The following is a 22,840-nucleotide window of genomic DNA, read 5'->3' as shown; positions in this document are numbered from 1 at the left end:
TGGGTTTATTCAGGCATGTGCTTGAATTGGTAGCAATGCCCAAATATCTTTAATCTGAAAATAATTGGTAAAATCTACTTGTGTCATGGTCAGGCATGTTATACATTAGCTTCACCATTACTTACCTAATTTTCAACAGTAAAACTCATATGACATGTCTGTTTCTCTTTGCTTTTCCTAGTTGCAACTTATTCACAGATAGCAAGACAATGAAAATGTTATCAAACCCCTCTTTCACTATGCAAATTAGATGCCATGTAAATCCATCCTTTTGTTTGTATGTATTTCTCTCATTATCCATCCAGATTCTAAGAAGGCAGGTGTCACCCACTACCTATAGTAGTGGTTGGCTATTCTGCCTATAGAAAAGGTCAACAGTAAATCATACATAAAATTTTATACTACTGAAAATGCTCCTCCTATGTTAACTAAAGTCTGTATTCTGCTAAGTTTTAAAGCGTAAATATTCATTTTCTTTTGTGGCCTCAAAAATTTCCAGAAGAACAGCCCAAAATATGACATCACACACTTCACGCCTAAACTTCACATCCATCACATGGTCACACCACAGAGGTAAAGTTTGCAAAGAGAAGAATCCTTATTTTCAAACAGAAAACCAAAAATTTGGTATTATCTTTTCTTCATTAACACTGCAATGCAGTTTGTAACTAGTCATTAATATCATACTATCATCATCATGGTATAATCTCCCATAAAGTTGTGAAAGTGACTTCAAGAACAATTTGATTATGACAAATTAGTATTTTTCTGTACTCTCAACATGGAAAGAAGGAAAGGTTTGCTAATTATAAATGATTCTGTAATAATCAAATAAAGCATATGACCTAAGTTATGATTCTGTGTGTGTGTGTGGACATCCTTACAACCTCAAGAGTGAAGGAAAATACACTAAGAAAAACTAAAGATATTTTCTCTGTGAAATGAAGAAATTCTACCTACTCCTCAAATCTTTCAAATAAACATGTTTTAAAAAACAAAGCTGAGGAAGGGAAAGAACAGATGGGTTTATGAAAATAGAGTGAGCAACACCAGAATTACCATTAGAGTGGCCATGCAGAAGAGACTAAAAAATGCTGCACAAGATAGTATTAGAAACCTGTTAAGTTTTACTGAGAGGCATAAAATTACCTGAGTAAATACTGATAAATTATACAGGGATGATCAGCACTATAAAAACAAATTCTTCTGAGGTGTCTATGTTGAAATAATAAATCCCACTCATAATCAGAATGTACAAAATAAGTATTTGAAAGGAAAAATGAGAGATATATTATAAAAACTAATACACATTTGACCACTCACTTGGAAGGCACACAAGAGCATACATAGAAGCAAATATAACAATACATTAATGACAATTATCCCTTAATGGAGAGATCATTGTTGATTTAATTTCTATTTGTATCATGTGGCACAATTAAGTGAAGTAGCAGATTCTTGTGAGCTTTAGCAATATTGTGAAGCTCAACTGAAATGTAGATGGAAATGTTTTATAGGCTATGAGATGTTATTAGTGTGAAAATCTTTTTTTTTAAAGATTTATTTATTTGTTTGTTTGTTTATTTATTTATTTATTTATATAAGCACTGGGTACAGTCAGAAGCGCGGGAGGGTGAGAGAATTCACCAGAGTCAGAGTGAGCGGGGAACAGAACAGGCAGACTGACGAACTACACTGCTGAGGGGAGCAGCAGGAGGCAGGAGAGGTCTGCATGCCATGTGGGACCCTCACACCGGCGGCCCGGGATCGAACCAGCGAGGCAGAGGCTGGGGGAAACTTCACAGTCCAGCACTAAACCACTGTGCCACCAGGGGAGGCCCTATATATATATTTTTTTTATAACATAGTATAAGAACAGGGGTTCTTAGCCAAATGTCTGATTTCAAGTGCTAGTTATACTATTTACAAGATAAAAATGTTGGACAATGCAATTGAATTTGGCTTTGATTCTCTCAAATGGAAAACATTCAGATTCATTATTACTATTTCCTAACTCACCATTCTCAGGACCACTTAACTAGTTACATGAGATATATGTCTCAGAGTTATGTTTGAAATGTATTTATCACTTGCCATCAAAAGTGTCCACTGCACTGTCCCTCAGCCCATTGTAGCACAATCAACATATATTACTTGTTGTTTCCCTACTATTGCCACCTTCAGGATTCTCATGTTACATACTAGAACTTTTTGGAGGAAATAAATTATTTATCCTCTATCTCATTATTAAACTAGCTGAAGAATTCACTTTCCATTTGAAAGAATCAAAGCCAAATTCAATTGCATTTTCCAACATTTTTATCTTGTAAACAGTAGAACTAGCATTTGAAATCAGACATTTGGCTAAGAACCCCTGCTCTTACACTATTTTATGAAAATATATGTAATTGCTGCCTTAATTGCCTTTAAGTGTTTTTTTTTTAATTTTTTTTTAAGTGGCAGTAACATGAAGAATGGACTTGATGTTATATGAAAAAAAAAAATATGTGTATCACTAAGGGCAAAGCTCTATCATTTTTCTTACATTCACATAAACTATTAACTCACCCTTTACAAATGCAAATCTAAAACATACCCTGAGTAACTATTTATTTTCCAGATTTTTCTGCGCTCTCCAGGGACTTTCCAATCACACTACAGTCACACCTTTTAAGATTTCATTATCTTTTAACAGGAATAATGCCCTGATTTCAAGTTCTATTCTTATTGTACTCCTAAGCTAGACTAACATTACTAAAGCAGTAATTGAGCATGTTTGTTCCCTACAAATGTCGCAATCACTTTTTGAATGTGGGATGTAGCAATAAGTAAGAGGTGGATTCCTGGTAAGAAACAAACTCACATTTGAAAGAGGCAAAGTGTAAGCTGAATCAATAAAACATTAAGCCAAATTCAGTGAAAATTAGGGAAATGTCAGAACAGGGAGTTGTGGATATTTGCATTTTAAAAGAGATTGCCATATGTCTATCTCCAATAATATTTTCCCATCTTCAACTCTACCACTACTCCAAAACATAGTGATTCCACACTGAGGATTTTATAAATGAAACCAAGAGCAGTTTCTCAGAACCAAAATAACATGGGTTTCATTGTTTTTTCAGGTCAAGTATAAATCCATTTACTAAACTCCACTACATTCAAGCCACAATGTCCCCTTTCAATTTGGGTTCCTGCAATGACATAAACAAATTCCTCTCTCTAGTCAGTTGTATTATGTCTCTCTATGTCTATACAACTGATAGAAAATGCAAAAATATACCCCAATTTAGTCATTCTCTTCCTAGTATTTTTGAGGTTTTTAATTCTCAGTGCTTTGCAAATAAGTGAATCATTGCAACAAGTTTTGATGAATGGGCTGTTAGTGACAGGCCTATATATCACTGCTAGGGTATGAGGGTAAGACCTTCTAGTTCTTTCCTTTTTTGCTGCACAGTGTGAGAAAGAATCCTATTCTTTATATTTCAGCTTTGGGATGGTGGAATCTGGCACCTTTCATCAATGGGTCAACTTTGTGATATAGTGTACCCCATCTGATCCCCATGGATCATATAAAATTATAAATAGAATTATGTCTTATTTAATCGCTGAGAAATGGGGATAGCTTGTTATTACAGCATATCTTAGCCTATTCTGTCCAAAAAGGAACTTTATTAATACCACTTCAGAAATTTCCAGGCTATGAAATATATGAATACTTTCCCAAGTAAAACAGGATGTATTTTTTAAGGTGAGGAAGAATAAAACAACCTAACTCCAAAGAAAAAAATATAACAAATAATTTTAAAATAATCCTTAGACTGTTCTGGGAAGTTTGCTTTCATAAAGGCCAGTATATCATCTATGGATATGTATCTGCATTCTTTTTTCTTTTCTTTATCCTGTTTTCATATTATACAATTACAAAGAGGACATTGATCTTAATATCCATCTATGTAATCATTTCTATGTATCTTATTTTATGTGGAAAGGAATTTAGTTCTCAGAATAGAAATTCATGAATGTTCACAGGAAACATCACAAAAATACCAAAGAATTAGACACATGAAACAAAAAAAAGAAGACTCCTCTACGTGCTTATATGAATATGTCTTGCACATCCCTTTCTACTTTTTAGGACACCTTAAAGTCAGCATGTTATTATTATCAAAGACAGAAGCCTTGATTATTTTCCTCTAGTGATTTTGGTGATGTGTTGCTCTGACATCAAAGAAATCCACTCCCACCCCACCCCCACCCCACCCCCAGAATTACTTGTATTTACCTTCTTAGGGATTCTCTTTAGTTATTTGAAGTATTTTCGGTCAGAATGATTTGACAAAGGATTGCTTCTTACCAGTTTTTATTGCTATATGACTTTTTGGAATTCATCTCCAGTATAACATGGTTTTGTCCCACTCAAATGTGGAATGATTTTAGGCCTACCCTAAAAAATGTTTTTCCTTTTCCTCATCAGAAATACTATTATACAACTGAACAGTTACCACTGCCAAGACATTACATCCCACTACTTGAATTCCCAAGAAAGCCAGCTGGACCATGCCAAAGGTAAGATGAGAGAGACACTACATGTTTCCACAATGTTCATTTAAGGATATTATAAATAGAGAAAGACTAGTGACAATAATGTACAAGCAGATGAAGCAGAAAGAGCTCCTTTTCTGCTGCAGCAGCTCCAAATTTCTCCCCCATGTCTTGATCCTATTAATTTGCAAAAACTACAGTATGCCTCTACTCACTTATCCAGGGATGAGTAATTCCATAGATTGAATTATTTTAGAGATAAGTTTTCCTCACATATGAACATTGAAACAAAATTGGATCATTTACTAAATTTCATTTTGGTTTAATAGCCTTAGGTTAAAAATGAAAATTTAAAAAATGGCCTTGGTTTGACCTTTCCTTTCTTACTTCAAATGGTCATCATAGAGGGTTTTAAATAAAAGATGATTATATTAACTGAGCCTCTTTCAAAGGTCAGCTTGTCTATTTGTCTGAATTGTTTTGTTATTCTAAGAGACAGTCATGTTTTCATTTCGGTGCCATCCATATGTGTGGCTAAATAGTATTCATTGTTTCAAAATAGCAATTTCATGGTTGTGTTTAAAGTACAAAACATCAGTTAAAAGACTCCAATGTGAATTTCCTGTATTCCTTACCATAATAGGAATGAGCCTTAGCAATAAGGAAATAGTGGCTTCCTTGGGAAGCACAGGTAAGTGTTCAACGGAAGTGCGGAATGGACACAAAGACAAGCTTTGCCTACTTTTCAATTATTTTTCTAGGAATACTTCCCCCACATAAACAGCATTTCTTTATATCAAAGTTGACATGAAATACATTAAGATTTACACAACAGAGAACTGTTGAAACAATGCCCAGCCTAAAAATTAACTTCATATGAAGAGAAAGAGAATTGTGAATGGTCCTGGGAGAGAAACAAGTTGACTTAAAATAGTTGGTTTGTGACTATTGACCAGAACTATGTGATCAACATCCCCATGAGCATGAAGCTGTAGTAAGTTAAATGCTGTGTGGGAGAGGAAGTAGGGAAGAATATATTTAACATGGATTTCTGAAGAATTTCCTTGAAAACAGGAACCTCACATAATTCTGCTTTTTAACTTAAGAAAACAAGCAAAATTACAGAATTTCTGTAACATTTGCTTAATGTGAGTATAATAATAAAATTTTGGCTTTCAAATTCATATTCTATTTAGAAACTATTCAACATATAGGACAGGAGATAGAGTTATACAGAATGGCCCCTGTGTACCAAGAACTTAACACCAGCAGGATCTGCCACATCAACAATAAAGGAGTGTTATTTTGGGTACATGAACCCTTTATCCACGTGTAGGCTTTTATTATTGTGTTGGGAAATCTGGTGTGCATCTCTTTTTTAAAACGTGTAATACCACAATTATCCTAAACTTATCTTGCATGGTTTAAAAGAGCATAACTCTGCAAGATAGAAATGAAAATGAGCTGCAATTTTATACAAGTGCTTACTGTGATTGTAAAAGTGACCAACTGGGAAGACTGAATTGATTTCCAGATGACTTCATATCATACTTTCTTGTATTTACACTATGTCAGGTCACAGGAAGGAAAGCAATAGTTGTGAGCAAAACATTTTAAAAAATCTCTCTGTCAATATTTAGTTTCAATTTTATTTAAGTGATTAAAACTCTTCTTCATTCAACACAAGTATCAATTATGAATTGTGGAAATATTTACAATTAGATGTAGAAGATATTTTAATATTAAAACTGAAAATGGAATAATTTCTTGCCTGCTATTTTCAATTTTTACATAAAGCATTTTTTTATTTCTAGAAATCAGGGCTCAGGAAAAATATGTTGAGCAGTACATTATAAATATTTGGTTCAAATTTTCTTTTAATCCCACTGTATTTTCAGGTTACATATTTGTATTGTACATTACACACATTTATAAAATTGTTCAATACGAGTGAGTCTATAGTAAACTGCCATTCTGAAGAATAGCACTGTTAATCAGTTCAGGAAAGGTCATGCTTTGTTTGCTTGCTCTATAAATCATGCACACATTTCTCCTAAGTGGCTTAAAGATGTGCAAGGTCTCCATTCCACTGAGCAAGGTAACTGCCTATTTTTAAAAGAAAATTTTCTACAACTATAAAGGAAAAAGTGGCAAGGTTCACATTATACGTAAATACAACTAGCAGTACCTTCAATGACTACAATCAGCCTGTGAAAATGAAACCCAAATGACTGGAAACAGAAGGCACTTACTAAGTTAGTCGTTGATTGATTTATTTGGGAGGGTCCCAGTAAAAATTTGACATTGATTTATCTTTTCATCTAACAGAATAACAACAAATCTTAAAGCAATCAGTTTTAATGGCCTTAATAACTCCAATCAAATTATTCACCTTCCACATTAATATAGGAGGTTGGCTTCATATTTATTCATCAGATTTGTCAAATAAATATCACTATTTGCCAAACTAAATCTTATATTCTTAATAGATTCTGTTAGCATTTTGTTTTAATTGCCCCCCCCCCTCATAATTTAGGTGACTATAGTTCTCAGTGTTCAAGGCATATTTACGGTCCTGCCTATGCTTTGCACTCCTGTATAATTTTGAGGAAAGTCTCTCCATTTCTTAAATGTCCTGATTTGAAAGGTAAAGCATATGGCCATCATGCTCATAATTCTGTTTTTATTATTTCTTCTTTCTTTAGGGTCTATTAAAGCTAAACTTGTTTAAGTTAGGGTGAGCTAGTATGTGAAAAAAAAAAGTCCTATTTAAATCTGCCTGCTATTTCCTCTCCAATTCAAAGAAAGAACTTTTCTTCAGCTCTATCATCTGTCCAATTTGTCAAAAATAGTAGCCTAGCAAGATAATATTTTACTATAGGCTCCCTATATGGTTTCCTTTTCAGTGCCTTAATTTGAAAAATATTTTTTTGTCCTTCTGTCAATAGTAGAATGTTAAAACACTACTTGATTTTATTTGCTCTAAACTTTCTTAACACAATTTTAAATGTCTAAGATGATGATATCTTAACCCTGTTTTCTAATATTGATTATATTTGGCATTGGTTTTATATTCTACAACTACAGGGATTCTGTTTGTGATGAAAATCGTGAGCACAAAGGCATCTTTAGGACACTGTTGGAGTCACACTGAGGCTTTCACCATCATAGGCTTTTCATAGAGATGTGCTATAGAGGCCACCTCCAGGTCTCCATGGGGTGATGATAGGTGAGTAAAATGGACAGACGATTGGGAGGATGTGCTCAACCGTCACAAGGCAAAGTTGATACCAGGAAAGAGAAATCAATGTCACAGCAATACAGCTTCTACCGAGAAAAACTTAATGGGTTTCTCATTTAGCTGGACTGTAAATTTGATCCTGTGCAACATTTACTTTCTTTATTTAGATCAGGATTAAAAGGGAACACCTAAAAAGGCCACATAGGATAAAGAGAGTATGAAATGCCTTTGAAGAGATGAACATTTCCCAGTGGATATAAATAGATTGTTGTTTTGATCCATTTAAAAGGTCATTAGTCAAATGTTCTGTTTCTTTTTCTCTAGTTCTCATTTCCCCCCATGTAATTCTCAAGCACAGAAGCAGACATTAGAAAAAAGACATTAAATCAACAAGCCAACCTCTCTCTATTGCTAACAAAACACAGATTTATATTTTTAGTCTTTTTAAAAATTCAAGTTTCATGTGTTTTTTATATGAAACAATTTTTAATTTAACTAAAATGCACTTAAACTAATTAGAAAACTAAAGAAAGAAATGATGATTGCAGTAACCCTCTTCCAACCATAAGAATTTGAGAAATCATGTTGGCAATTTTTGCTCTCTTTCTGAAATTATAACCAGATAAAGTCATTAACTTGAAGTGTTCTGTTCTGAAATTAAAATTTATATTAAAGATCTAGCAAATTATTAATAGCTGATAATCAGATTTGTACCAAGTTGACAAAGCCAACTGTGAGGTGCTAATAGGCCCTAGTGGGGAAACCAGTCTTCACTTAAAGAAACCATATGGTTGCACTCGAGTATTTGACAAGAACACAGAGAACAAAATAGATAATTTCATTTGGGGCCTAAAATATTCATGGCAGGCAAGGTAGACAATGACAAACAGGAAAAAAATATTGTTCTCAATCTTAATTATTTACATGGGACTGGAAAGAAACAATGCATAAAGAAACAGAACATGATCCCAGGAAAACACTACAGCAACCTAGATTGTAAACCCATACCTAATTTTTAAGTAAACAGCATTTAATAATTAACAAGTATTTATTAAACACAGATCACCAGGAACCATATTGGATACTGGGCTATGACGTGACAAAGGCACAGTCCTTCCTATTGAGGAACTTACCTAAAAGTAGGGGAGGAGACAATGAATGGCAGGGAGTCTTCCTGGAAGAGGTGCCACCCACATTGAGGCCCCCATGTGAGGAAGAGAGAGATATTCTCTTAGGGAAATGAAGGGTAAATGAAGTGTGTGATTCCCCAGATGTGATGCAGACCATTAATAGTGCCCTGGGGAATTTGATACAAAAATCTAGAAGACAGAATTGAAAGGACACGATCTATACCTTGACTTTCATACAGCTCAGTTAATACTGTGATATAAAGTAGGTCATCAACAGAAATTATTTCAAATTAAATTATGAGAATTTCTAAATTTTTACATTGCTATCATTCTATTCTGTCCTAAACAATGACACCCTCAAATTTCCCTTAATTTGTTTGCCTTAAGCTGAAGCCAATTTGCTTAGATCCCTTTGCAAACCATATGTCCCAATCATCAGACAAACTTGACAGATATAAAATCTGGACTTATCATCCAGACCTGACCCCTTTCTTGTATTCCATAAACTAGTGAAGACAATCTGTATTCACCTTCAATCTAAAGAAAGAACCAAGTAATCTCCCCAGTCTCTTTTCTCTCCCTACCATACCATAACGTTGGATCACCTCAAAATCAGTTTCAATTTTACCTTTTAAACGTGTCTTTAATTAGGTCTCTTTCTCTCCATCTCCACTGACAATACTGGTTCAGCTCTAGTATCTGTAATTGCCTCCTAACATTTAATTTTGTCCATTATCATATAAACTATCCTGCCAGAATGACCTTTCTAAAATGTAAACTTGATCAAATTATTCATTTGGTGAAATGCTCCAGTGATTGTGAAGACATAGAGGAGACTCTGCAGCCTGCAGGATCTGAATGCCCTGAGGATCAAATTGCTGATTCTTTGCACGACCAGGTCACTTTTCCCAGAATCTACTCTATAATGTGTGACAGTGATACTTCTCCATATATCTCTATTATAACAGCATTGATATAATTTAAAGACTTAAAAGTGGGCCTCCCCTGGTGGCACAGGCAGTTGAGCTATCCACAGCCTCTGCAGGGTGGGTTCAATCCCGGCCGGCCAGTGAGGGTCCCACATAGCGTAGCAGACCTCTCCTGTCACACCTGCTGCTCCCCTCAGCAGTGTATTTCATAAATCTGCCTGTTCTGTTCCCCACTCTGTCTCTGGTGAATCCTCTCACCCTCCCGCACATCTGGCCTATTTTTCTTGTATAAAATAAGTAAATCTTTAAAAAAAAAAAAGACTTAAAAGTGTATTATAATATAATCTAAAAAATTAGGAAACATGAAGGGAAAAATATAATATGAATATACTTAATACCAGGCCTCCTGAATTTGCTATATATGCTTCAGGACTTGTGTTAGTTTGTGTTCTTTAGAGAAATAAAACCAATAGGATGGCTGGATGGATGGCTGGATGGATGGCTGGATGAATGGATGGACGGACAGACGGGCAGGCAAAACACAGATAGATATGACAGAAATACATTAGTGGGGACTGAGAGAGATAGAGTATGATTTTGTAGAATTGGTATATGTAGTTTTGGAAGCCAAGAAATCCCAGTATTTACAGTCCTCAAATGGAAGCTCATGAGTATTGATGATATAGGTCCAATGTGACTCCAAGATAGATCTAAGAATGAGAATAATCAATGTAAATTCCTGATTGTATCTTAGCCCAAAGTCAGAACATACCTGTATCAGATAAAACACTGTCAGGCATTTCAGGCAAATTGTCTGCTACTCAAACTTTTTTGTTCCATTCAGGCCTCCAAAGAATTGGAAGGGGGCAACCAGATTTACATCTACCAGTTCAAATGTCAATCTTATCCAGAATCACCCTCACAGACACAGCCAGAATATTAATCAAATATCTGGGTATCTCATGGTCAAGAGTTCAAATAAAATTGACAATCACAAGACTTCTAAATGTTAGGAAACACTAAATATTAGTGCTTTTACACCACTTACTATTGCTATCATTTAAGAAAGTCAATGGTGGGCCTCCCTGGTGGTGCAAGGGGTTAAGACGCAACCTATGAAGCTGTCCACAGACACTGCAGCACGAGTTCGAGTTTGATCCTTGGCTGGCCAGGGAGCAATCCACATGGCGAGGCAGGCCTCTCCTGACTCGCCGACTGCTCCCTTCAGCAGTGTCTTCGGTCAGTCTGTTGTTCTGTTCCCCACTCTATCTCTGGTGAATCCTCTCACTGCCCCCACACTTCTGGCCTGTACCCCATATATGCTTTATATAATATAACATATATGCTTTATATATGCTTTATATAACATATGCTTTATATAACACACCATACATATATGCTTTATATAATATAACACACCAGACATTATAACACACCAGACATTTATTTAATGGAGCAAATTTATCTATTTATTTTCCCTATGGGCTGATTCAAGATGTTCACTATTAAAAGTTATGCTGTTATGCACAGTTTTCTCTCTCTCCTTATATACATCATAATGCTAAGAATATCACTGCTAATATCATTAGTTGTTTTGTAAAAAATCTTTAGGTATTAACATACTTAACTACAAAGAGTGAAGTGGTTGAGATATCCATGAGTAGTATGAAGAAGTCTACATTTGTTGGCAGCTGGAGGTGACACTAGTTATTATGAGATTTATTTTTATCAATATACAGGAAATCTGAAAATATCTTATTGTTTCAAACTGTGTCCCTGTTACTTTTTGCTGCATAGAAAACAACCCCCAAATTTAAAGAGAACAATTAAGACAAGTTCTGAGTGGGATGTGTTGTGTTTCTGCCTTAAATCATGATCTCATGGGAAGACTTGAACAGTTGGTAATGATGAGCAGTGGTGAGAATAGAGACCAAACTACCTACACGTAGCCTCTATAGCCTTCTGGGCACAGATCCTCAAGGAAGTCAGATCTAGGACTCAGTATCAGGTCACCAAAGATGAATGTGCATGGAGGTTTATGACCTAAGCTTGGAAGTAACAAAGTATCAATTCTGTCATACTTTTTATTGAACTTGTTATCCATCCACCCAAACTCAAGGGACGGGATTTTAGTGCCAAAATCTGGATGGAATGGTATCCAAAAAAGTTGTAATGTTTTAAAACTATCCACAGAAATATATCTATTATTACTAAAGTGTTTTTTATATGTTTTCTCTATTCACCCACCTTTGAGGTAATTACCATATATTGCTCATTGTTAGTGCTGCTCATCACTCATTAATAGGAATTTTTATTTGATTTCACATCTTTTGAGAATGACAAAAATGCAAGTATCTTCTTTTGTATTTTAAATATTTTTGTGATGTCTTTGCTGATAATAAATCAAATTAAAAGCAGTAAAATGTACACATTCCTTTCCTTAAGAAGTACATATTCTGTGGCTTGTAACAACTTTCCCAACTCAGAAGTATGCTGTTGCACTAAATACTAAATATTTTAGGTTTTAATTAAAAAATAAAGCATTAGTATATAGAATGTGCTTTTGTGCTTTATAGGCTATCTATTCTTTGTTTGATCTCAGCTTGTCTCTCTAGATGATTTATATAGAAATATACATCTACACATTTTAAGTACATACATATAAGTATGCATGTATATTATTATATGATACACAAGTATATATGCTATAGTACCAATATCTACATTTTTTCTATTTTATATGGCATATTCACATGCATTTTTGTGTTTGTATTTGCTTATTTCTATATTATATTTTTTGTGCAGATGTACATATGAAAACCTCCATACCTTTATAATATTTTGCTATCTGAAAATGAGACTATCCTTTATTCTTCAAAGTTGTCTTCACTAATCTCTTTCATATGAATTTCAGAATTATGTTATCACCATATATTTAGAAATTGTACTATACTGGATTGTTTTAATATTTGCAATTATTATATACATTAATACAAGGGGAACTGAGATCTTTATACTGTGATTTCCTATCTGTAAGCATGGCTTGTCTTTTCATTTACTAAATACCTTCAATTAAAGGTTTATCATTTTCTCCTAGATGATTTCATATTTGTGTAGCAGAAATATTCTAAAGAAATATAATATATTCAATAATAGGTAGGCTTATTATTGCTATTATTCAAGTTTTTCTAATTATCGTTGCTGGTATTAATGCTCTCCATTTATGCAAATAGATTTGGCTGGCATCTATTATTATTTCTGAGAATGTACAAAGGGCTTGGGTTTTTAGGTAAACAATCATTGACCTGTGAATGCTGGCAATTTTACCTCATTCTTTCATATCTTAAAATCAGACCTGTTTTCCAGAGGCATCATTAATATCAAAAGTGAAGTGCCCCTTAGAGTTAGTCCTTGTGACAATACTGATTATAACTTTTTTCATGTCTTTATATTTTTTGTTTTGTTTTTCAGTGATAAACTTGAATCAGTGATTTGATAATATATGTCACTGTATTGGTCTCAATATTAAACTCATTCTAAAGATTCATAACTATGATGATGGCTTACTAAATATTCTTTTATTAAAAGTCTTCACTTAGCTAAGGAAATGTCTGTTTTTTGTGTCTAAATGTGTTTATACTTTAAATTTATTTTATAAAAATTTAACAGCTTAATTGAGATATAATTGACCTATACAAACTATTTGTTTAAAATGTCCAATTTTATAAGTCTTGGCATATGTGTGCCTTAATGAAATCATCAACACAATCTGGGTGATGAACATATTCATCACCCCTTAAAGTTTGCTCATGCTCTTTTATAATTCAGGTCTTTCACTATACCCAGCACATCCCTAGCAACCACAGAAGTGTTTTCCATCCTATTAATTTTACATAAATTGAATACAATATATATTTTTTGTCTGACTTCATTGACTAAGTAAATTGAATTTCATCAAAGTATAGTGGGTGTCAAACAAATGCTTCCACATGTTTCATCGAGTAGTATTCCATCACAGGATAAAACATAACTTGTTTACCCTTTCATTTGCTGATAGATGGTAGGGTTGTCACTATGGAAAGCTATGTGGAGATTCCTCAAACTAATAAAAATGGAGCTACCATATGATCTGGCAATTCCATTCCTTGGCATCTACCCAAAGGGCACAAAAACATTAATTAAAAGGATATTTGTGTGCCTCTCCGGTAGCGCAGCAGTTGAGCGCTGGGTTGCGAAGCTGCCCACAGCCTCTGCAGTGCCGGTTCGATCCCCGGCCAATGGGCAAGGGTCCCACATGGTGGGCAGACCTCTCCTGCCACCCGCTGCTCCCCTCAGCAGTGTACTTCGGTCCTTCTGCCTACTCTGCTCCCAGCTCTGACTCTGGTGAATTCTCTCACCCTCCTGTGCTTCTGACTATACCCAGTGCTTGTATAAACAAACAAACAAACAAACAAACAAATAAATAAATAAATCTTAAAAAGGGGGGTATTTGTGCCCCTATGTTTATTGCAGCATTATATATAATAGCCAAAACATGGAAACAACCCAAATGCCCAAATATCGATGACTGGATCAAGAAGATGTGGTACATATACACAACGGAATACTATGCAGTAATCAAAGATAAACCAATGCCATTCACAGCAACTTGGATAGAACTAGAAGGGATTATGCTCAGTGAAATAAGTCAGAAGGAAAAAGAAAAATATTGGATGGTTTCACTTATGGAACGAATATAGCGGAACCAAATGAGGGACCAAGTGTTAAAAAAAAAAAAAACAATTAAAAACACAACAAAACCAAACAACAATAAATAGACAACTACAAATCAGAGACGTCTGCAGGGGAGGGGGGGGTGTAAGAGGCCAGGGCGAGGGCAGAAAGAGCACAAGGTGCTATGGTGATGGTGCACGGGTGAATTGGTGGTGGAAATTCTATGGGGACTACACCTGAGAAAAGAATGCAAACGTTGTAAAAATAATAATAATAATTAAAATAAAGATATTGGGGTTGTTTGTAGTTTTAGATTATTACAAGACATTTGGACATAATGTATACATGTATGTGGGTGAACATACACTGTCATGTATTTCAGGTAAATACTGAGGAGAGAAACTGTTGGATCATAGGCAGGTCTGCATTTAACTTTTTAATAGGCTGTCCAACTGGTTTTATCCACTTCATTTCTCCCAGAAGTTTACAAGTTTTCTGTGTTTCAATTCTGAGCAATGCTGCAAACGTTCTTAGTAAGGTCTTTTAATTTATAACCATTGCAGCAAATATCAATAGATGCATCTCTTTGTAGTTTTATTATCCAATTCCTAATTACTAATATTAAGTACTCATTATGCTTGCATGCCATCTGTTATTTTTGCAGTCAAGTGTTTGTTTAATTTATTTTTTACCAATATTGAGTTTGTTTTCTTATGATAAAATTTGAGAATCTTTTATATATGCTAGCATAAGTTCTTTTTCAGGTTTATGATTTGTATATATTTTTCCCTGACTATGGCTTCTCTTTTAACAGTGTATTTCAAAGGGAAGAATTCAGTTTTATAATTCAATGAGGCAAGTTTTATTGTTTTTAAGATCTGTTTTCCCCCAAATTATATTTATTAAGGTAAAGTAGATTTACAACTTTGTATCTGCCCCAGAGTGTATAGATTTAAACCTCTATAAATGTGTGCTTTCATACCCTGCCCTATACAGCGCCCCAGCAATTCTCCACCATGTTCCACTGGGCCTCATACTTCCCCTACTCCCACATATAGTAGATCTATTTTCAAATTTTTGAAGCATCTCCATACTGTTTTTCATAGGGGCTGGATCAGTCCACTTTCCCACCAAGAGTGCATGAGGGTTCCTTTTCTTCTAGATCCACATCAACTCTTTGTTGTTTCTGGTTTGCTTGTTTTTATTTAAGATATAGGCCATTCTCCAGGTGTGAGATATATCTCTGAAGAGTGACACTGAACATGTTTTTATCTGCTTGTTTGTCACAATAATGTCTTCTTTGGAGAAGTGTCTATTTAGCTATGCTGTCCATTTTTTGATTGGGTTATTTGTTTTCTTTTTGTTGCATTGTATGAGGACCTTGTAGATGAGATCTGATAAGCCTCTTGACAGATGCATGATGTACAAATATCTTTGCCATTTTAGTTTTAATTATAGTTTCTTTAGCTGTATGCATGCTGTTTGATATAGCTTTAGCTGTTTGATATAGCTCTATTAGTTTATTTTCACTTTTTTTTTTTTCCCTTGCAATGGAAGTCAATTCCCACAGACATCATTGAAGCCAATGCTGTGGAATGTTTTGCCTGTTTTTGTCTGTGCACTTTATGGTCTCCAGTCTTTCACACAAGTCCTAAATCCATTTTGAGTATGTTGTGAAAGAGTGGTGTAGTTTCATTTTCCTGCATATGGCAATATTTTTTAAAAGGCAAGTGTTGTTCTTCTCGTATAATAATTTTCTCACATTCCTCAGTTTTATTGAAATACAAGTTATATATAATAATCATATAATAGTATATAAGTTTATAGCTTAAAATATGATGGACTGATACATGTATATAATATGAAATGATTACTACAATAAAGTCAGTTAACACCTTATCATCTCACATAATTCATTTTTTCCAGTGTAGTCAAAATGTTGAAGCATTACTTTTTAGCCACCTTCTAGTATACATAATACAGCATTGTGAATGATAGACACAATACTGTACATTAGATTCCCAGTTTACTCATTTCATAAACAGGAAATCTGTATCCTTTGACGATATCTGCCCAGTTCCACCACCCTTCACTTCAGGGAAAAAGAGTCTACTGTATTCATAATTTTGGATTCCACATAAAAGTGAGACTGTTCAGTATTTGCCTTTGACCATCTGATTTATTTTTTTTCTTTTTTAAAATATTTATTTATTTATGCGTACAAGAGCTGGGGTACAGGCCAGAGATGTGAGGGGTGAGAGAATTCACCAGAGACAGAGTGGGGAGCAGAAAAGACAGACCAACCAAAAGCACTGCTGAGGGGAGGCGTGGGTGGGACAGAAGAGGTCTGCTGCACCATGTGGGTTTCTCCCTAGGCGGCTGGAAATTGAACCCATGCTGCAGAGGCTGCAGACAGCTTCTGCGCTGTGCTTAACCTGCTGCACCACTGGGGAGGCCCGACCATCTAATTTATTTCATATAACAATGCCCTCAAGGTCCTTCTGTGTCATGAAAGGCAAGATTTTCTTCTTTCCTTTTTTTGATGAATAATTTTTCATTGTATATATATTTTACTTGTCTACTCATCTTTAGGACAGTAGATTATTTCCATTATTTGACAACTGTAAATAATGCTTCAATAATGAACACAGAATGAAGATATTCTTTAAGATAACAATTTTAATTTCTCTGAGTATATATGTAGAAAAAGAATTGCTTGATCATATGGCAGTTCTATTCTAAATTTTGAGAGGAACTGCCTTACTATCTCTGATAGTGGCTGTATCAATGCCTTTTCTTCATATTACATTTATAATCTAATAAAAATTGTTTTGTTGGACACTATAAAAACAAGTGAGAAGATCTGAAACAGAAATACCTGAAGATATTACATACATGAGATTTCCAACTATTCCTGAATTTTTATTCTTTTTTTTTTTTTTTTTTTTTTTAATTTTCTAGAGGCATGTCTTATTTATTTATTTATTTATTGTTTGTTTGTTTGTTTGATACATGCACTGGGTACAGTCAGAAGCGCGGGAGGGTGAGAGAATTCACCAGAGCCAGAGCGGGGAGCAGAGCAGGCAGAAGGACCGAAGTACACTGCTGAGGGGAGCAGCGGGCGGCAGGAGAGGTCTGCGCGCCATGTGGGACCCTCCTCCGGTGGCCGGGGAGCAGCCGGGGATCGAACCGGCTGCAGAGGCTGCAGGCAGCTTCGCAACCCAGCGCTCAACCGCTGCGCCACCGGGGAGGCCCCTATTCCTGAATTTTTAAATCAAACAGATTCATATTTGTTCTGAAAAAAAAATCTGTATTATCAATATAACTCTCTTTTTGTTATCTTAGGTTTAACAATAATATATTCACTTTAAAAACATAATTATTATTTCAAGTATGTATTCCAACCAACGTATTACTTTATACTAAGAAAGATGCTATAAAATTAGTAAGGAAATAAATGTTTTCTTGGCAATTCTAGTTATTAGAAAAATTTAAAATACTTAATTCTTAAGATTTTAATAATGACACTGATTTAAGTTAAGGTAAATGATGCCATTCACTCAATGTTTGCTAATATATGCCCTACTATGTGCCAAATTATCTCTAAGTCACCATCAGGCAATACGGATAATATAAAGTCTTCATCCCTAAGGAACTTACAGTTCAAAGAACAGGTGAAACAATTTCACAAATGGCTGATTTGCAATACAACTTATGGTTGGTAGCAAAAAAAAAAAAAAAAAAAAAAAAGCTACCGTTTTAGAGAGGGAAATTAATGAAAGTTGCATAACGGATAGAAAATATATTTCTATTTACCCCCAGAGTCTTGTAGTACATTATCAATACCACCTTCTGCAATTATTGAAGAATCTGTGATGTGATGGAAATACTAAGAAAAATGAACCAGCTACTGAGAGAAGTAAACTATTGGTGAAGGCATGTTTTAACTGCATAATACTATTTCACCCACAATACCTGTCCTTGAAACTTATTCGTTTAAGACCTGAAGTTACAGATACTATGTTAGATTGTATGCAGACTTCTTTGTGAATTTATCGTTGCTTAATTTATAAACAAATGCTTTTACAAAGTGGTGCCAGGAAATATCAACACTCAAAAATGGCATTATATTGCATTATTTAGTTCTAAATATTTCCTGTGCTTTTTTGTGGCTTGTCCTGTGGACCAGAAGTGTGACAAACCAATAAAGGCTTAGAACAGCAATTCTAATTTGTTTTCTGCTCTAATGCATATTAAAGACAAATTAAAGACATATTAAACCTTGCAGTGGCACAGCAAGGTTTATGAACAGTCCCCAAAAGACTAGATATGTTGTAATTCCACAGACTTCTTTCCAACTCAAAAATGTCTTACTGTAATACAATAAGAGGGTTTTTTTATATGAATAAAGTTGGACACAATCTAATTTGAAAAAACTAAACCATTTACAAATTTTCAACACCTCACCATTAATAATAAATTATTTATGATTTGCTTCAGAGCTATTAGAACATACCATTTCAGAGACACTACTGACAGGCAGTGGAACAGTGTCAGGAGAAGCCCAGAATGAAGTCCCATTAATGTTTAGTATTCCAACTTACAATCCACAAATGTATATTAAATTCATATCCAGAGGGAATAGGGTTATGGAAAAGAATATGTGCTATTCACCTTTATAAGACATTGACATAAAAAGTCAAAAGTCAAATGCACTTATTTACAAAGGACAGACTTAAGTGATCAGAATCTCTTACCAAATTTTATTAAAGGTAATTATTTCTTCATTTTAAAATAATTGACTAATTGATATTATTCCAAAAATTACTCATAGCACATAGAATCAGAAGCATAGTAAAACAACAGGTCAAGGAAATATGAGAATTACAACCTTGCCTCCTCATTTCAAACATTTTAGTATCTAACAATATTTGTATAATTTTCTACCCATGTTTCCTATTTGATAAAAATAAGAATGTTTCCATTTCTGATTCAGGTTTTCTACATTTGTATGATGACCATTCCTTTATAAATCGACATAATCATATAATATCAAACTCCTCCAAAAATATGTGCTAATTCTTATAGCTAAAGAAACGTTTCTGTTAATGTCTGACTCTTCTTTAAAATATTCTACCAATGGAAGAACATCTAATTATATGTGTATCATGACAAATAAAAATAACTTGTAAATGCTTTTTTTGTTAATTTCCCTTGTGGCTATCCAACAATAAAGTCTAAAATAATTGTCTGACTATTTTTTAACATATTCTCAACCTTTTTATGCATACCTCTAAGTGCTAATGAATGTGAGTTATCTTTAATACTGGTTAAAAATGGAGAAAATAAATATAAATCCAAAGACTCACAAAATTGGTTTATATTCTAAAGTCAAAATATTTTACCTTTTTCTGCATTTTTTGTATTATATACAATAATCCTATATTCTACATGTGCAATTGAATATGATTTATATTTATTTTTCATGGGTTTAATGATGATCAAAAGTGTTTTAGAAGAGTCACATAGTACAGTGGAGTTCTGAGTTCATGAGCAGACTTCCTGGGGTCAAAAAAGGTTAGGAATCCTGTATCTTTAAATGGAGATAGCAATAACACCAGAACAATTGGAATTACTATTATTAAAAGAATAATGTATTTTAAGGAATTAGCTTAGTAAGCATTCAATAAATGTTAGCTATGAACATTTAACAACAACAAAAAAAAACGCTAAAACGCTCATTTAATAAAACAGAATACTACAAATTCACTCTGAATTCCACAAATTAAACTATTTTTTGCAAGACTTCAAAACAGCGTATTTGTACGCTTTTCAACTATACCCTTTAGTGTTTCTGAAAATATGTTTTTCTCATAATACAAATACTTTAGCCATAATTGAAGCAGTATCCAGGAATAAATTTCCTTGTATGTCTAACATACTTTAATCACATATTCACTTACTTAGATAAAGACTAACGTTAAGTTGTGGAAAGAAAATGAGTGAATAATATACCCTGAAATCCTCCTAATTATCTTGGGTAAATAGAATGTATTTTTAAATTTAGTAACATGTTTGTAAAAAAAAATGACTGAGGCATTCAACAACTAATCCATATTCCATTTTGATGTGATACATAATCACTATGTACAAAAGAAACAAAGGAGTTTGCAAAAAGACTTAATACTTAATTTCTGCTGTTTCTTCTAAAGAAAATAATTCCCAACATTATGTATTTGTATACATTGCTTAGTTACAGAATAATCATCAGTTGATCCAAACTCTAGGCTCTTGGAGAAATGATTAAATGAAAAGCCACATGAAAACAAAAGAAGAAAACATCCAAAACTAATAGAAAGAATTTCACTTAATTCTTCCTGTCTAAAACAGCCACATGGATATCTTGAATCTTCCAATTGTGAATTATCTAAACTCTCAATCAGAGGGCCTCCCTGGTGCTGCAGGGGCTAAAGTCTCAGCACTATCAAGCTATCACAAGCCATTGTAGCAGGAGTTTGATCCCCCTCCAGGGAGCGAACCCACGTGATGCAGCAGACCTCTCCTGCCTCACCCACTGCTCCCTTCAGCAATGGGTTTCAGTACATCTGCTTGTTTTGCTCCCCTCTCTGTCTCTGGTGAATCCTTTCACACCCCCACACCTCTGGCCCAGACCCCAGTTCTTGTATGCATAAATAAATAAAATAAACCTTTACAAATATTCTCAATCAGATTAGATAATTTATAATCCAAATGGCATTACACATAATGGCCCTTAAAATTCTATGTACATTATAAAACTTAACTTGGCAAAACAATCACTATCCCTATTCTCCTGAGTAAATAAATTTATCAAACTTCTCCCCACTTAGTATCTTACAATTTTTTTTCTCCATTTCATTTTTTGTGTGGAGCAATTTTTGTTCTTTATTCTCAAATTTAGTGGAAGCATTATAGGAGCTACTATATGTCTGGGCATTGTTAGACACCAATAATTTCCTGATTCTAATCTTATACTGAATAAAGGTTTACCACCAGGAAATTTAGTTTCATTAGAAAAACAGCTAGTTCAACATATTCTACTGTTCTTCCTCTCCTGATCAAGCAGGAGCAACCTCTCCTCATATCCTAAAAAGCCACCAAAGTTACAAAGTCAGGTCATTAAAAGTGTGCCAGGCATTTTATCAACATCAGTTTTCATGCTAACTCCATAGTATAATTTGACTTTTTCCTCCATGTGTGACAAATATTATCTCTGAAGCTACTGTAAGAACATTTATCAACAACTCTGCTAACAGTGACCATCATGAAAATACTAAATCCCAGCCATCCAAATTCCTCTCTTGTATGTTCTTAAAATCAGTAGCAGCCAAATGACAGATTAATATTTATTTCGATTTTGTGGAATACTGTGGAATTTAGGACATCCTTTAGACCTATAGTTCAAAAATAAATAAAACACACACACATAGTCACAGTCTCATTTGGTTTACAACAGCCCTCTGAGACTATACAGGCAGGTTGACAAAATGTAGAAAGTATATTTTGGATAATAGGTCACAGGGCAGGGACAAAAAACTAAATTTTCTGTTCCCAATATTTGTGTTGTTTTTCACCTTTGAATAAGTTACTATTTAATGATAGATTGAAAAACACTTTCCTAAATTTGCATGTCAGTGCAATAGTCTAAAAGAAAAGGTAGTAGACATTGATTATCTTAAATCATACATATTTATCTCATCAAAACAATTTTAAAATTCTTAGGAAAAAATTCTGCTATAATTTGACAAACTATTTGACACTAGCATTTCTTCTGATCTGACAATATGCATTTTTAAAAATTTTCCAAAAATCACTATCATTTCTTTGCTATAATTTATTTAAGATTTATTTATTTATGCATACAAGAACTGGGGTACAGGACAGATGTGCAGTGGGTGAGAGGATCTACCATAGACAGAGTGAGGAACAGAACAGGCAGACTGACTGAAAATACACTGCTAAGGGGAGCAGTGTGCAAGTCAGGAGATGTCTACTGCACCATGTGGGTAGCTCCCTGGCCAGGGATCAAACTGGTGCTGCAGTGGTTGTGAACAGTTTCATAGGTTGTGCCTTAACCCCCTGTGCCACCAGGGAGGCCTTCTGCTATAATTTAAATAGGTAAGTGATTCTAAGTAATTGAAATGTTTTCTTGAATAGCTTTAACACATTAAGATATTGCATTATTTAATATTAAGAATGATACCTTTTCATTCTGAAATATTTACAAATATACATTTTGTCAAGAC

General features: G+C 34.2%; 1 long non-coding RNA gene across 4 annotated transcripts in view; it reads left to right on the top strand.

Annotated features, from left to right (window-relative positions):
- Positions 1–22,840, top strand: part of LOC119252929 (uncharacterized) — a 71,906-nt gene that overhangs the window by 10,328 nt on the left and 38,738 nt on the right. For 3 of the 4 annotated variants that reach the window (XR_008552795.1, XR_008552794.1, XR_005126945.2), the window contains exons 2-3: positions 4,475–4,566; positions 7,630–7,771. This is a non-coding gene — a long non-coding RNA (uncharacterized LOC119252929). Of the gene's footprint in view, positions 1–4,474; positions 4,567–7,629; positions 7,772–18,377; positions 19,125–22,840 lie in introns of those variants that run through there. The other variant, XR_005126946.2, reaches the window with a different exon arrangement.

This window comes from Talpa occidentalis, unplaced genomic scaffold (assembly GCF_014898055.3).
Source record: "Talpa occidentalis isolate TD23 unplaced genomic scaffold, MPIMG_talOcc4v2.1 talOcc4.2, whole genome shotgun sequence".
Lineage (NCBI taxonomy): Eukaryota > Metazoa > Chordata > Mammalia > Eulipotyphla > Talpidae > Talpa > Talpa occidentalis.
Note: the sequence above shows the minus strand (reverse complement) of the source record. Positions and strands in the feature narration are given on the sequence as shown.